Source organism: Kryptolebias marmoratus, linkage group LG4 (assembly GCF_001649575.2).
Source record: "Kryptolebias marmoratus isolate JLee-2015 linkage group LG4, ASM164957v2, whole genome shotgun sequence".
Classification (NCBI taxonomy): domain Eukaryota; kingdom Metazoa; phylum Chordata; class Actinopteri; order Cyprinodontiformes; family Rivulidae; genus Kryptolebias; species Kryptolebias marmoratus.
In genome coordinates this window covers 3,692,801-3,711,248 of record NC_051433.1, presented here as the reverse complement: position 1 = coordinate 3,711,248, position 18,448 = coordinate 3,692,801, and the positions used below count along the sequence as shown (strand labels likewise).

The following is an 18,448-nucleotide window of genomic DNA, read 5'->3' as shown; positions in this document are numbered from 1 at the left end:
CATTTCCTTTTTACTCTAATGTTTAATTAACATGCAAAAATAACTTGAATTATGTTTTTATTCATGTGAAATGGAAACGTTTCCTTGTGTCTATTCTGCTTTAAAACATTTCAATCCAATATTTACCTGCAGATTTGGAAACCCCACAGGTGTTATCAGATTATTGTACAGCCTTAAACAGGAAAGTTTGACAGATTCTAGAAAATAATACAAACATTGAAGTTATTTGTATTAAAGAAAGCAGTTTATTGAACTCAGATATTTTGCAGAAAGCTCTCACAGGACAGCACTTCATTTGTGAAAAGCTTCAATCAGCTGTACAATCTGAGAAGATCACTGAAGTGGTTATTCATGAAAACTATTGTAGTACATTTAATAATAAAATAATTAAAAGTTTCACTGAAAACTTCAGTAAGTAGAAGGCAACACTGCAGACATTAACACAACTGTTAACATGGTAACTTCAGCTGTATGATTATTTATACATGAGCTGTTCTTTCAGCTGCTCCCTTCTTCAGTGGTCGCCACAGCCAGCAAACTCACAAATAATTTTGGTACTTGTTTTACGCTGGATGAACTTCCTGCTGCAACCTGGGCTCAAACCTGCAGCCTCAGGAATATAATACCGCAGCCCATGTTTATTTATACATATTAGTGGTAAAAGGCAACAACTCGTATGTTGTATGACAAAAAAGGTGTTATGACTATATATGTGACATATAAAAACTTGAATAAATTTAATATAAAATTGGATTACAACTGGATTTGAGAAAGCTTCTCATAAAAAAGCAAAATATTTTCAAAAATCTAAAGAAATGCAGTTGGCTTTGTTTGAACCTAAAAGAATTTCCTTTCTCTGGATGACTGAAAATCTTCATCAGCATTTTGGAATAAAATCATCTTCAATTTGAAATATAAAACAAATACAGTACATGTGTTTCTCTAACAGCTGAAACAAGTAAAATCATTTTAAATGACTGAAAAAACTAAAAATAAAATGTTATATAAAGCTTTAGCTTAGGAACACTGATCTTTAGGCACAAACAAGACAAAAACTGAAGTCCTATTGTTAGAAAGACAAAGCAGTATTAAGATCCCTAAAAAAACCACTAAATTTACAGCTTGTTAACCTTAACAAGAAGAACTATTGATCATTTTGTGAAAGTCAAAAAGGAGATGCAGACCTGAAAACAAGATAAAGACATAAGTGATCAATACAAAAAGTAAAATGATCAAAACACATTGACATCAGAAATAAAAAAAAACATTCAAATAATAAAGGGCTTTAATAGAAATGACCACCTAAAAGCTTGTTAAGCTTTTGCAGATGCTGTCAGAGAGGTGGGAAATGTTTGGACATTGAAACTTTTCTCCAGATTTCCTCCAGAATCAGGTTGTTGTAACAGTCCAGGGTGATGATCACTGTATTCACATCAGACCCCATCAGAGGGAACTAAGTCATCTCTTACAATGTGCTAAAAGTTTCCTCTCACTCACATTCACAATTATGTCAGCTGCTGTTTTGGTCTTTTTTCCTTTAGCTGCCACATCTTCTTCATCAAAACAGCTTCCACTAATTTAGGAGCATGAAGATAATCGGATCATTATATCACTGCATCACTGCTTCATTCTGGGAGCAAAGATGGGCTGAGCTAATCCAAAGCAGTTTCTGTTTGTTGAAAACGTTGGCAGATTTTTCACTAAGAGATGTTATATGTACTGACAGAAACCCAACAAGCTTTACTGTCAGTCATGATCAGCATGTGGACACAGAGAGGAGGGGCTCGATTTATTGGGTTTAAATTATTTTCTAATGTTTGAGAGGAATTTCTATCAGGTGAGTATTTATATTAATTACCCTGCATAGTTGGGAATTACTGAATAAAGCTTTAGGAAGGTGTCTCTTTAGGGGTAATTGTATACCATCCTGATTTTTTGTTCGACATGACCGATTGAACTTTAGCATTCAAAGATTACAGTTATTGAAATCTTTTGTGAAGAGTCCAGATTTCTGTGAGCTTTGACCTTTCTTTGCCTCTGTCTCTACACTAATCATCAAACCTGCCTGAACAACAACCGGACGGAAACATCAGGCATCAAATCTGCTCTGCAGGGTCTCAAGTGCCTTGAGACCACCTGCTTCATCAAGTTCTAGTCTTTTTATGACTGATGTTGGTGTTTGGGTCATTATGAGCTTGTTTTGTTCATCAGTTTGTTTCCTGTAATGAGAGATAGTCTCTGACACTTTTAGCTTTTGGGTCAAAGCTGAAACCTTTGGGAACTCTTGGTCTCAGTGACTGGACTGAACTTCAAAATAAGTTTTATATAAATTAGTAAAGTGTCAGTATCTGTACCTTTACAGTAGAAATGCCCCTAAAGAAGGCTCAAGGTAATGAGTGTTACTTATATATTTGATGTAACAGTATAGGTGATATCTCACTGGGCTGTTGGGGATTAGTTGGAGACTAAAAATTGTGAGAAAACAGGTCAGTTTTTTGTTGAAGTCTCACTGAATTCTGACTGTTTGTGACCAAATGACCAGCCAGTTGTGAGGGAACATTTTGAGCAGCCAGTTTTGAAAATCATGGCCTGTTTTCATCAGCACGGCTTGTAAAACTGTATTCTTGGCTGTGCACATTATGTTGTTGTCTACCTCCACCCACATCATATCCACCTAGGCTCAGAATTTTTCTGTCGAAAAACATATAGAGTTCCCTGCAGGAGTCAAAGTACAGCTCTAGTGTTCTTGAAATAGGTTGGAGACAACAACACTGTGAAGGTGCTGCACAAATGTTTTGAACATGTTCAAAACTTAAGCAACAGGACTGCAAACCTCTGTGACTCACATGAGGAAGCTGAGAATCCTGCAGAAGTCACAAGACAATTTGGAGACATTCATGAGACTCCCTCATGGAAGCTGTTCACAAACTAAATGCAGCTCAGTGAGATACCACCTTATAAGACTAAATATTTTAACTCAACTATCTCACAGAGTGCTCTTCAAAAGGGTCACAGTGCAGAGACATACCTTCTTTGCCCTGGTTCTCTGGAAGAAAAAAAGAAGCACTGATCATATAAAGTGTACGTTTCAAAATAAATACAAATACATGATATATTTGTACATCATGTAGAAATACATCCTGATAAGAGAACTAAGATTATTGTTTGTTGTATTTTTCAAAGATAGTTGATATAATCCTTAAATAGTTACTTACATAGTTATGAACAAGAATATCTGGATAACTTTGCAGTCAGACCACAGCTGAACAAGAAGGAGCAAAAAGACAAGGTAGAATTACTGAGTTTCATTTGAGGCTTTACTACCTTTTAAGGGCCCATTTTTAATTATTTTGTTAGTTATAATGTGTTTGAAACAGTACAGGGAAATTATTTTCACATAAAAATAAAACTAAAAACAGCTTTAAACTAATTCACCATAAGAACTGTGAGCTGGACAGTTAAATAGTTATGAAATTCAAAGTCCTTTGTTACATTTTTGGTTTTACAGTAGAAGCTAAATGATAATAAATCCCTTTAAACATGTGCAGCATCAGTACCTGCAGGTTTATGACAATGTTTCCTCATCATAATAAAAACTGGTTTTGAATAAATGAAAGAGATTAAGAAACAAGTTTTAACCAATCTAAAGACATGTTTTTATCCAAGTCTATAAATGTTTTACTTAAGTCATTTTAGTCAATGAAAACCTTTTTATTTATGTAACAATCTGCTTTTCTTTGTTTCACAGTGAAGAAGCAGCTCTATTCTGTGAAGCCATCATTCAGTGGTGGGTAGTTGTCTCAGGATGTCTTTGATAACTTGCATTACTTTATTTCTCAGTTGTTTTTCAACATTAAAGCCATTTAAATGCTGACAAAGATTGATTAATCAGCTGCATGTTTAGATAACAAAATAAAACAATTTTAAAGGGTTAAAGATTCATTTCTGACAATGTATAACATGATAGTTATATTAAATGTTCTAAAAGACAGTTTTGTTCTTATGAAAGATCATCTAGATTTTGTTTATTTAGTAGTTATATACCTACTAAAATAAGTAATACTTTGTGAAATATAGTTTTTATAGGAGGATTATGTGAACAGAAGGAGAGAGAAGGAGAATATTGAATGAGGGCTACAATTTACAACCAATAAAAACATTATATTGTTTTCAAAGCCAGTTTAAGTTAAAACAGAATAATGTTCTTGTATCAGTCTTTAGATGAGAAGCTTCCTGGATAAATGTCTGTCTGGATTGTGTCTGACAACTAAAAAATAAAATTATACTGAATTAGTCTGCTCTGGACTGAACTGAACATGTTTCCTTTTTCTGCAAAAATACTTTGAAGACCAGAAAGTATGTTTATGAAACAAAATATCTTTAGGAGCAACTTTACTATTAATGTGAACTGTTACTTTAGAAATAATATTGAACTGCAGTAAAGTGAAATGAACAGAGGCATTTAAATGTTAAAATCTAAAACAACCACCAAACATTCAAACACAACACTGATTTAAGGATATTATAGTGTTATCTACACAGTATGACCACAGTGTCAAATTTATAACAAAAACTTACCTCGCTGTTTTCTTCTGAAGATGAAAAATCCAATGACAAGTCCAATGACAATTCCAAGGACAAGTACAATCAGGACAACTATCACAATGTCACGATAGGAAAACCCTGATGGTGGTTCTGAAAAACAACAGAAAACTTGTTTTGTTTTTTTTGTTTTTTCTCCTGGTGGAAGGCGGACGTGTTTCTTTTCTCCCTGTCTCCTGAACTGAAAAAGTCAGCCTGTTCCAAAACAACTCTGTTATTATCTACATTTGGCTTCCCGATGTGGCCTTGAAGGCCAAAGTCTTATCAATTCTCCCTGGAATTTATGTCAACAGAAGCTTGTTGCTCTCTTGCCTGTGAACATCTGTGAACGTGATTCATGGACTTTTCTGCAAACACACACACACAAAAATGCATCACACCGCCTCCTACCATCTGGAAACAAACATACACATTCTCATACTCATACCCCCCCCCAAGACACACACACACACATCGGCTGTTTTAGCGGGCCAGTGGTACCATTTAGAAATTCAGTACTGTTTAGTTTAGCTTTATCTTCCTGTACACTTAGTTTAGTTCTGCCCATTTAGTCATGCTTAGATCTGTTTAGTTTAGCTACTATTTTTGACTGTCTTAGCTCATGCTTAGATATGTCTGGTTTTACTTCGGCTGTATAGCGGGCCTGGGATACTTTTAGATAGTTTGATACCGTTAGTTTTAGTTTTAGATTAAGTTTAGTTCTGTACATTTAGTCATTCTTAGATCTGTCGGTTTAGCTTAGCTTATTTAGACAATTAGTTATCATTGTATCTTGTACCTGTCTGTAATTTTGTTTCATTATCATGTTCTGTAACTCTGTCTGTAATTTTGTTCTTGTGTTGTAAAGCACTTTGAGTCGCCCTGTGCTGAAAAGTGCTATATAAATAAATGTACCTACCTACCTACCTTAACAATCAGAATGAGATTCCACTGTTTCAGAGGCAACAATAACTATGACAAACTAATCTTCTGTTGATGATCAACAAGGTAAAACAAACAAACAGCTAACAGAGTAATGAACTAATATATAAACTTGGTAAAACTATATTTCACCTGGCACAAACAGTAGATCTCATTCCAACGAGCATGGCAGCTGTTTGTTTGTGTGTGGCTACATATTGGAAGTAGTTTGTTGTTGTTTTTATTACGGTGCTGTGAAGGAAACATAGAAACAATCTTCTCTAGATTTGGTCTGGGTCTCCTTCACAGAAAGAGTGTTTCCATCACTTTCTGCCACTTCAATGCAGATTTAGGAAAAGCACTTTGAACCTGACATTTTATCAGCACCTCATTCTTTGTGGCACCGAGTTTCCTGACATTTGGCTTTGGAGCAACAGAATGTCAAAATAAACTACAGCACAACACATGTGATATTATAAAGCCTTCATGGAGTGAAATTCAGCTGACTGTACGATTACTAAACTAATCTAGCAGATAGATGTTATGATGTCAATAAAGTCAAAATTATTTTAGTTTTATTTCACTTTAATTGTTATTACTTAGGAGTTGTAGCCGATGGTTTTATACTGCAGTGTGTTTCTAATATTCTGCAGCACCTCATCAGATCACAACACAACCTTTATATGTTATATCAGTGATAAAGATCATTTTATTTACATTTGTCACTGTGTTGATGACAAGGGAACTGTGTCAAAGTAAAATTATAATAAAGAAACCACTGATTGGATTTGATTAATAATGTGATGATACTTGGAAAAAAACAGAAACCTTACAAACAAACATATTCTTTTTTTAGTCGTTACAATGCAGAGAAACATTTACCTGATAAAGGCTTTATCTTCTCAAAATGATAGAAGAAAGTGAGCTGAGAAGGAAAATCTAAAACCTGCTTTTGGGTGATCAGTTTATGTTATTATAGTGATGCAACAATCAATGAAGTTCTTAAAATTAGGGCTCACTTGGGATGTTTTTAGATCTTCTGTTTCTTAACCATGGATGTTTTTCTATATAATCTAAGATCAAAATCTTTCAGTTCAGTTTTACACCAATGAACTGAGGTCATTTTGATCATTTTATCACACAGGCTGGATAACCACACTTTACATTTCTGATGAAATGATGAGTCTTTTCACTGATTATGAATCATTATTTGCATCAAATACAAGTGAGATTTCCAGTCACTTCATCAAAATCAGAACTCACCTAAAGTTTTTGCTTCTGTTCTGTCTTTATTAAATGGTTTTACATCTTGTATTTTTTGTGTCAAACAGTGGTTTACTTTGTTACTTTTCTCAGTTGAGCCTTTGCATTGTAACACTAACTGACTGCACAGAGGATGCTATAATGTCCTGATTTTTAACGAAACAGTACATTTTCTTTAGCAATGTGTCAGTGTGTAATAAGATACATTTTATTGTAATTGTTTTTTCTATAATTTATAGTGCTCACTATCACTGACTGCTATCACTTTCTTTTTCTCTTTTATTGTCTTATAAATTTTATAAAATACTGAGCAAGTTTGAACAAATGGAGTTTATCAGAGGCAAGAAGTGGAAGGTTCTAGACTGACCAAGATAATCTCCACTTAAACCCTCTAAAGATGCATTTTACCTGCTAAAGAGATGACTGAAGGGACTAACCCACCAAAACAAGCAGCAACTGAAGGAAGCTGCAATGAAAGTCTGGAAAAGCATCACGAAAGAAGAATGCAAAAGTTTGATTTTGTGAACAGGTCACAGGCTTGATGCATTTATTGCAAGCAAAAAATTTACAAATAGATATTAAAGGAATAATACAGCCAACTTTGAAGGCTTACTAAAGGATTTTTTTCTCAAAAACAAGATACTGGTGTGAAACAATGCTACATTATCTATTATTAAACCTCTACAGTTTTGAATGAAATTGTTTGTTTAGTTTGTCATTGTTTACTTAACTGCAAAGGTTTGTGTGCAGAGCATAGATAGACTATGTATATATGCCAATGAGGCCAAGGCTGTTAAATGTATTAGTCCGCATGATCAGCGCGTCAAGTCAAATATAAATTTTAAGACTGATAGGTTCAACCTAGTAGTATTTAATGTAAATCAATTGAAGTCGTTCTCAAATAAAAAGTGTTTAATTTTAAGTTTTATAATTAAAAATGACTTAACTGCAGTCAACTAGGCAGTGCTCATGTTGTTTGTACACAACAATACTACAGTGAATTTCAAAGGTCTACACACTCCTGTTAAAATGCCAGGGTTTGTGATGCAAATGTAACATACAATATATTTTGTACAACTCATTTAAAAAATAGAAATCTTATTGCAGGAAAAACATTAAAAATGCAAGGCTAGTTGCAGCCCCTTAAACTAATAATTTGTTGAAAAACCTTTCAATTAATTTACTTCAGTCTTCAGTATGGCTTTCAACAAGCACACTTACCATCAGTTAAAGTGACTCTGATTAACCTGAATAAAGTTCAGCTGTCCAGGTAACATTTTCCTTACAATTACTCAGTTGCATCCTACAGCAAAATCCAAGAATCCCAGAGTGCTTACAAAGCACCAAATGGGTCTAATTTTTTAAAAGATATCAGTTGGGAGAAGTGGTGAAAATATGGAACAATTGTGACATTTCCAAGAACTGGACAAAAGTGTGTAGAGTGACCTGAAAAGGATTTTGTACAAGAGATTCCCTCAGTCTGACAGAGTGATTGTGGTTTGATTGATTGATTGTAGTTTCAATCTTTTACATCACAAAATCCTGTCATTTTAACATTGGTGTGTAGACTATTTGGATCCACTGTAAATAAACTGAAATTAGAGAGGAAACTCACCAGTCATTTGCACCAATGTAAATTTTGAAAAAATTTGATTGCAGATTCCTTGCTGCCTCACAACACAACGATAGTGGTCTTCCCTGGTCACATAATTGGACAGTAATATCAAAGAATAGTCCATTTTGAGATTCTTCTACATGTACAGCAGAAACAGTGTTTCCAGCCCTGTCCTGCAACTCCACTTCAGGTTTTGGAAAACCTCTCAGAGCCTCACACTCCACCAGGACTCCATTCATTGTTTTATTATGTGCTGTGAAAATTGGCATTGAACATGCACCTGTAAAAAAGAGAATAAAAAAAACAAATGTTACTTTTATATGATTAAGAATTAAAGACATAGATTTTCTTCTTTTCTTTAATATATATATATATATATATATATAAAAACTCAGACCTCATTTAAAATTAGTCGATTAAAAGTTTAATTGAAATAAACTGAAGTAGTTTTGTTGTTTAGTTTATAAGCAGCTGCACAAACTTTAGAAATAATAAAATTTTATTTTAAAACTATTGACAAAAGATTTGACAGATGATGTTTAGTGTTTTTGAAATCAGTACATGCACAGAAACAAAACAAAACAACCAGCATATTTATTTAAATTAATACAACTTTAGGGGACTTGGAAATTAGTCAGCCAATCAGAGGAGAGCATCTTCACCTGAGCCACAATTCTACTTTATTATCTCAGCCAAGGAGATTATGTTTTTGGTAGCGTTGGTTGGTTTCTTTGTCCATCCATGTCTGCCTGTCAACAAGATTATTTAAACACTAATGAACAGATTTTGATGAAGTTTTCAGGAAATATTGAGGGTGTCACAAACCTCCACCAAAAAACAAGCAATCAAAATTTGGTGGTGATCTGGTATACAGACGCAGATCCTACAATTTTTTAATGACCCTATGGTCTTGGCCAAGTGCTTGTGGTTGACAGCTGTTTTTCATGGAAACACTTGAAGTTTGCTGCCAATAAAAATACTCGTTTTTACCACAACTGGAAGTTAATGTTCTTAGTTTGTCCGATATAATTAGACCTTAATAAAGCAATGAAACTCCAGAGGAGCTGGTGCCTATCTCCAGTAGTCACTGTGCGAGAGACAGGGGGCACCCTAGACAGGTCGGTTGTCCGTTACAGGGTCACATAAAGACAAATGAGGCAAACAACACACTCTCACTTACACCAAGGGACAATTTAGTTACCAATTACCCAAATATGTATGTTTTTGGTATGTGGGAGGAAACTGGAGTACCAGGAGCAAACACACGTGAGCACAGGGAGAACATGTAAACTCTACAGGAAGGCTGAAAGGTGAACCTGCAACCTTCTTGGTGTGAGGAGACAGGGATAACCACTTCACAGCCATGCCACCCACAGGGAAATATAACAGATAATATATTTTTAAAAAAACATTGAAAAATTGGAAGACTGCTATTTTTTTTCTTGTTTATTAAAATTATTTTGTGCAGTTAAGAACACAAAAACAAAAAAGTAAGTAGGTAAAATGATCTTTCAAAACAAATCTGGTCATGGTCTGGTCATTGGATACTGTCCAGTAGGCCTACCTGAAAATAAAATAAGCAGGTACTGGACATAAAATAAATGGCAACAAAAGCAGTCAAAAATCAAATAAAAACTTTGAAAAACTTCCAGAAAATAAAAAAAAAATATTGATTGAGACCACTTTTAAAAATTTACAAGAAAGTCTGTCTGCTTGCAAGGAAAATATCTGACATTAAATGCAGTTTCAAACTTTTCCACAGTACTGGATGTCTGTGGTCAGTCATATCAGATATTCACAAACTTGTATTTTTTCACCAAACCCAACCTGCTTCGTTTTAAATTAATGGCTTTATTAATTTCATTTTATAATTACAAACCAATGACCTACATAAAATTAAATTTTGCCAAAATAATTTTGTGAACAGTAGAAACCCAAACCTGAAAAACCTTTTCTTCATAAAACACTCGTTAATTTACACACCATCAGTAATCACTAAAATTAACCTAATATATATCTAAAAGATAAATGATGGGTAGTTTCATTGTTCAGAAGCGATTAGAAATTCCACATACAGGTGAGATTATCAGTGACGTCATGAGAATCAGGACTCACCCGGGATGTTTTCGTTTGTTCTGTCCTTTAACCTTATAAAACACGGAGGTTGGATGCGACCCAATATCTAAATGTAAACACTAATAAATAAATATTCAGCGTCTTTTTATGACAACCGGGATCTCCGCAAACACATCAAACATCTCCTTTAAAAGCTTAGACGTTGTTTTTTTAAATGATTTATAAATTTCAATGAAAAATGTCCTACTTATTATTACAATCGTCTAAAAGTAATTCAGTCAATAATTAGTAACCTGAGTGCCAACAAGCCTCGCCTTTGTTGAAGAAGGATGGATTGATAAAAAATACCGATTTACAAAATAAACTGCGGCTCATTTTAACGCGTTAAACTCGGAGAAATGAACTTAGCTCGTTTAAATCAAAGGGAATTTAAATTTACCTGAATAAAACGGAATGAGACTCCATCTTTAGTTTATAGGCAGCAACACAAACTTTGAAAACAACTAAATTTCGGTTCGTTTCAGTTTATTAACAAAAGACTTGACCAATGATGTTCAGCATCTCTGAAATCAGGAAACACCCAGGAACAAAAAAAACCAATCAGCATCTTTCTTTAATCTGACACAAAAACTTTAAGGAACTTTTAACTGAATCAGCCAATCAGAGGAGAGCATCTCTACCTGGCTCACGTTTCTTCTTCATTGACAGCTGCTTCCGTCCAATACAAAGTCAGCTTCACGGAAACACTCAGAGTTTTTTTTTTTGAATGAACTTTATTGAAACATACAATACAAATCCGCCAGAGGGTTACAAACAATGAGACAATTCAGCATTATGATATTACATAAAAACATTAAATAAGGCACACAAATTCCAGGTTTTCATTGCTTTAGCATTGGATGAGTTTTCAATGGTACTAATGTATTGTTTGACCTCATTTTCAAAAACGGAAAGAAGCGGTTTTTTGTTTGTATAACGTGATTTGTGTATGTGCCATTTGGCTAAGAATAAAATTAAGTTGATTATATAAGAATGTTTTTTTTTTAAATTGGGTAGTTGGTAAGGCCAAACAATACATGTTCAAAACAAAGGGAGAAATCAGGATCGATAGAGTTACAAATTAAAGTGCAAATGTTTTTCCAAAATATAACAGAAAAGGGGCAAGACCAAAATAGATGGAGCGTATCTTCTGGGTTTACTTCACAAAAGGAACATGTAGTATCCAAATTATTATTAAAGCGTTGTAAAAATATTTTGGAGGGGTAAATTCTGTGAATAATTTTGAAAGATACTTCTTTTACTTTATTAGTTATTATGTATTTTGACGGTAAGGTCCAAATTACTTTCCAATTAAGGTTATTAACAATCGTGTTCCAATAAGAGGTTACATGTGGAGTAGACACAACGTCTTTCTGAAATAAAGAGCGTATACCTCGATTGCTATTACGCAAAGAGGAGAAACAAATTTGGCCAATTTCAGGTTCTGTTGGGTCAAAATTAAATTGTGTTGGGTTTTTTTCTATGAAACCTTTAAACAAAATAACAGCTCCGGCAGGAATGGCATTTATTACAACACTAAATTCATTGCAAGGAATTATAGGGCCATAGTGTGTCAAAAAATCTTGGTAAGTCATTAAAGATCCATCACTTTTGAGCAATTGATTAACTGAAACAATGTTGTGAATGAACCAATTGGAGAAAAATAAGGATTTGTTTTTATGCAAAATGTCTTTATTGTTCCAAATGTAATATCTGTGTGGAGAGAAATTATGTTTGTAAATCAGAGACCAGGAGAGAAGCATTTGTTTATGAAAATTGGACAGTTTCAAGGGGATTTTATTAACATTATAATTACAAAATAAAAGGAAATTTAGACCTCCTAATTTAGAAAAGACGAAGTTTGGAATGAAGTTCCAGATTGAAAATGGGTTCCTGATGAATTGTTTTAGCCAATTTATTTTAAATGTATTATTTAAGGTGTCAAAGTCTAAAAAATTGAGGCCGCCTTTTTCATAACTATTCATAATTACTGATTTTTTAATATAATGTTTTTTGTTTTTCCAAATAAAGTTAAATAGCATCTTGTTAATATCTTTGGAGACCTTTTTGTTGACATCCAGAGATAAAGCAGCATAAGTAAGACGAGAAAGTCCCTCAGCCTTGGTTAACAGAATTCTGCCTCTCAATGATAAATCTCTCTGCAGCCACTGGTTCAGTTTCTTCTGGGTTCTGTCAATAATTGAGTTAAAAACACACAGAGTTTGTTGCCAATAAAATTACCTGTTTTTACCTCTACCGGAAGTTAATGTTTTCCGTTTGTCTGACGTCATTATGCGTACATTAAGCAATAAAATGGTATTTATCTGTTGAAAAATACGATTCACAGAAAATAAATTGCCATTTTTTAACGTAAAGATCTTTAAAAACTCATTTAAAGTTAATTGTACCATTAAATTGTATTTTAAACACTTTAAACAAGATTTATCACAATTGTTTTTCAGGTTTGAGAGTTTTTTTGTTCAGCACTGTGGCCACCTGCTGGAAATGTTTTGTGCTGCACATTTAGATATATCTAAGAAATGCTTTATTTTATCAAATTAAAAATTGTTACAGATAATGTAAAGAAAACAAGTGTGATACCCTGTGAATTTTAGTTTAATATGTGCTAATACTGAAAAAATACTTAACTTAAAAGACAGGAGAATTGGTAAAAAACAACAAAGCCTCAGTCCAATTTTTTTTGAATTCTCTAACAAAGGGTTTCTAGGTTGGCTCAACAATTAAGTATATTACGTTACATAAACATGATAGAGTTTACTTCACAATATTATAAATATTATAACATATATCTATTAATTCAAATTTGACTCAAGTATGGAAATAGTACAAGCTGGCTGGTATAACGCTGCAGACATGTGAACGAGTGGGATTTGTCCTAAGAGGTTAAGATACTGGCTGAAAAAGAAAAAATAATACAGCAGTCAGACAGTTGTTAATGTTATAGTCTTGACATTCATGTAAAACAGAAAAAAAAATCATAATTATTGCAGTTAATTTACAGAAGAGACTGTTTTTTGTCAGTCCTGAATGTCCTAATGTTAACACAGTCACAGATACCTTGGGTCTTTTTACAGTCATGCTCTCATTGAATATTGATAATGTTTGTATAGTTTGAGTGAACAACCAACTTATTTTGTTTGTTTGTTTGTTTTTCTTATGGAATAAGAAAACAGAAAATATGCTCCATACCAAACTCTTCAGGTGCTGTAGGTAAATTTAGTTACCTCTGGACAGAAACTGGGTAGCAAGTCTCATTGACAAAATGTGTTGTGAGGAAGCCGATATTAGGAGATAAGTAAAGACAGAACAGATGAAACTGAGAGCTGACCTGATACACATAATAAATAAATTGATACAGCCCTCAAACAAAAGAAAAACAAAACCTGAGACAAAAGCTTTGCAAGGCCATAAAATATTATAACACCACTGACTGAAGGAATAATCTGATCATAAATGAATAAAGATGGTTGTAAATATTGATGAGTTTGTCCATGTTGTTTTTTCCACAATAAAATTTATTAAAAACCTGTGTTCAGGTTCAGCCTTTCTTTGTGTTTCCTGAAGTTTTTGCCAGTTTCTTATTCCTAAATCTCTCTGGAAAGGTGCTGTAGGCTCTATGTAGGTGTGGCCTGTACCTGAAGCTTTCCTAGACTAGATCACTACGTTCATACTGGAGATTTTATTCAATTTGAAAGTCAAGCTGACTTAAGCTTATCTGAGACAAATCAACCAGTCTCTTCTGTAAAATAAATGTTTTATTTCTTAAAAAGCACTTACCAACAGTTAGGTTGACATGTGAATAGATAACAGGGTTTTTATTTATAACACGCAGACAGATGTATATTCCACTGTCAGCCATCTTTGCAGATCTGATAACTATGGAGGCATTACCGAACTGGAGCTTATCTGGGAAATGAGAGACTCGATCTTTGAACTGGTCCTTACGAATGGTCTTATTTTCATAAAAGAACACTTCTGTTTCATCTTTTTTCCAGTCAAAGGTCTCAGCTGTAATGTCTGTTGAGCCAAGAGAACAAGGTAAAACAACATCTTCATCTTCTTTGGCTGGAATAGTGACACGCACACCTGAAAGACAAAATTATGTTTTACTAAAAGTGGCCACATTCTCCAAAGTTTCATTTTTCATAGCACTTAGAAGGGAATAAAAACTTTTCTTTACAGTATTTAATATGAAGTAGGTATGTGAGAAACACAACTGTTTAATCAACTTGTGAGAAAAATATTCAAAAATATGGAGGAGTTTTGGGAAATGTGTTGATGTGCAAACAAACCAAGAATACATTATTGTATTCAGGTTGCTCTACAGCCCTCAAGTGACTAGAAAAAAAATGGCTCCAAAAAACAAAGCCAACAAAAAAGACATTTATTACAAGTTTAACTTATGCTCACAGTAAAATAAAAAAAATGCATTTGTTTTTTGAGAATCCTATGCTTGAAATTAAACTGTTTTTCATCAAACTCTGTGCACTCACATAAATATGCTGATGTAGATACTCATTCATTCTGGATGTGGTTAAAAACAAAACAAAAAAAAACATGTGGACTGGGGTGCTTTCTCAATTCGAAACTGAAGTGTGTGGAGTTCCAAAGATTGGACTTTAAACTATTCAGTTTTGAATGCACAGTTGTTGCTTCATAGGATAATATATAACAGTGCCAGAACAAGAAAAATAAAATTAGACAATAAGTAAGTAAAAATTGATGTTCTTTAAATTTTGATGTTTGAAAAAAAAAAACATCCCATCTTGCCCTACTTGTTCTACATGGGCAGTTCCACATAACTTCAAGCTCCAGTCCTCTCCCAGAGGCCTGGGAGCTTCAGGGTTCTGTTCAGTATCTCAGCTGTTCTTGGGACTGTGCTCTTCTGGACAGAGATCTCTGAGGTTGTTCCTGGGATCTGTTGGAGCTAATCTTCCAGCACCGAGTGCTCCGATGACCACTGGTACCACTGAGGCCTTGACTCTCCACATCTTCTCTGATTCCTCTTTCAGCCCTTGGTATTTCTCCAAGCTTCTTGTGATGATACAGTTGCTTGGGATTGCTACATCTATCACCACTGCCTTCTTCTGCAGCTTGTTGATCACTGCAGTGTCTGGTTGGTTAGCCATCACCTGTTTGTCAGTTTCACAGTATCTCAGCCCTGCAATTCTCCACCACCTTAGGTGGAGTCTCCCACTTTGACTGTGGGACCTCCAGTCCATACTCGGCACAGATGTTCCTGCAAACTATTCCAGCCACTTGGTTATGGCATTCCATGTGTGCTTTGCCTGCCTGCATCTTACATCCTGCTGTTGCTGGACTGTCTCAGGGGCAACTTTAATCTCTACACAGCCTGTATCTTGGGTCTTGTCTGGTATGATAGACCCTGGTCTCTATTGCTCTTGTGCTGCCATGATTAGTTCCTCTGTGCTGTCCTTCAGTCAATTCTTTTTCTACCCACTGGTAGGATTTGTTGATATTAGCCACTTCCTCAATCTGCTCATGGTGCATACCGTGCAGGGGCTTATCTTTCAATGATGGTTCCTCTTTCTCCTCTCTCTCTCTCTCTCTCTCTCTCTCTATATATATATATATATATATATATTTGTTATGATGTATGATTTGGAGACAGTGGCACAACCACAAAGTCAGGAAGCAGAGGTGAAAGAAACTTTCATTGGTGCCAGAAATTGAATGAGGGAGGAGTTAATTATGTTTACTAAGTTGTAGGTTTTAATGAATATTAAACATTCACATCACCCTAACAAGGTCACAATAAGACAAGGCTAAGAAAAGGCAGGTCACTTAGGTGTAAACAAACAAAAAAAACAACTATTGATCAAAAGTGCACAGTTGGTTACAAAACAACTAGAAGGTAACATTTTTATTCTGAGATACATTTGGTACATTTACAGCAAAATAAATCAATAATATGTGTGCAAGATTTAGTTAAGCATAATGATAATGGTAAATGGCTTGCACCTGTATAGCGCTTTATCTAGTCCAAGGACCCCAAAGCACTTTACACTGAACTCACTCATTCATCCACACATTGATGAATGGGACAATATAGCCACATCACACATCACACAGGTGCCACCAAACCCCCTGACCACCAGTAGGCAAGGCAGGTGAAGTGTCTTGCTCAAGGACACCACGGCTGAGGGTTTGAACTGGCAACCCTTCAGTTACTGGACAACCCCCTACCTCCTGAGCCACTGAGCCACTGACTCCTGAGAGGCATGATGTGTTAACTGGTATTTACTCTAATATTTAAGTGTTTTCTGTTTATTTTATCTTTTGTGCTTTTTTTAAACAAGAATGCAGGCGTAATTAAGGAAAAAAATGTAAACAAGCCAAATAAAATACCTCGAAGTTTTACTCTTGTATAAATAGTATAACTATAGCTTAAAAGAAACTTCTGGAGTCACATAAAAAATTGTAATTTATCAGTAACTTTACTGCTACTGCAGGGGATGACACCGGAAATGTATTAAAGGCGCACTGCTCGTCCTCCCTCTGCTACTCGGTCTAGGACAAATGACGCAACATTTATACCATAATAATTCCGAGTTATAAGCATCAATATACTAATAATACAACTGGAAACAAAAAGATGCGGTTCTTTTATGAGACTACTTTTGTTGTGAACGATGTTATCCGTAATTATTTTTCTTTTCGAAAGCTAAACGCAGATATGTCCGTATTATCGTCACAGCAGAAGCAGCCTGACACGTTTTTAAGCTCCGTGAAACAGCATGTTTAGAGACAGAGCTTGTACAAAATAAATAAATAAATAAATGAAAGCATCATTTTGTTTTCCTTACCGGATTCGTCAGCAAACGTGTTCCCTGACCACGTCAGGACGCAAAAGCACACGATGAGAAACTGTTCCATGTTTGTCAAAACCATCAGAGATTTTACCATCCCATCATCTAAAGGTGTTTATTTTAATAACCGCGGAGCCCCTCCTCTCAGCTGCTCAGCTGCTCAGCTGACTCATCTTAAACTCCATCGAGTCGAAGCGCAGGCTGCAAGGAAGGCAGCACTTCCGGTAGAAAGACTTTAATTTAAAACCAACAAGACGTTTCCTCTTATCTTATTATTAACAATGATACTTTAGTATGTTTAATGAGGACGTGCACATAAAAGGGTTAATATACGTTTTCCTTTCTTCATTTTTTTTCTTTCTGAAATTAACTTTGGTAATACCTATATCTTCTTGATGGCATTATGATGGTAAATTTTCCTTTATATTATTTATTAGCTGTGGCAGCCATCTTGAATCGGTTGACAACTTAATCAGTTGTACATCCAATGATTAATTTGATTAAAATCTGGTTCACAAGATATTTTGCTAACACAACACACACAGACGCACACGCATGCACCCTAGTGACTGGCTCATTCTGTCAGGCTAGGTGATAGGATGGTTTAGCCCCAAGATGCACACAAATATTTAAAATAACAAAACAAAACAAAAGGCTGTTGTGACAGCAAAAGCTAAAACACCAAACACTTACAGCTGTCAGGTTAGGGAGAGTTGGTTGGACCTAAATGCAGACTGACAAGGAGGAACTCAAAAGTAAAACTAATTTATTGACAAAATAATCAAAACAAAAGTCTGAAGTGGCAGCAACAGAACTAAATAACAAAAAAACTTACAAAATCCAGAATTGCAGGAACACGAGGGGGACCAGACAGCACATGGGAGTGACAATGAACCAGCAGGGAAGTGAAGAAGATGAACCAGTTTTAATGGCAGAAGAGTTTGAACCACAGGTGACTGATTAGGAAAGAGGCACAGGTGTGGGTGGTTGAGGCAGGCTGACAGATACTGAGCAGAGGAAAGGTGAATAATTACAGGGAACACAAAGGGCACAGGGAACAAGACACCAAAACTAAACACAGGAACAAAATGAGAGAACTAAA

At 34.8% G+C, this 18,448-nt stretch overlaps 1 pseudogene; it reads right to left on the bottom strand.

Moving 5' to 3' along the window:
- Nucleotides 1-30: 30 nt before the first annotated feature.
- On the bottom strand, nt 31-17,542 carry LOC108244919 (annotated as a pseudogene).
- Nucleotides 17,543-18,448: the final 906 nt, after the last annotated feature.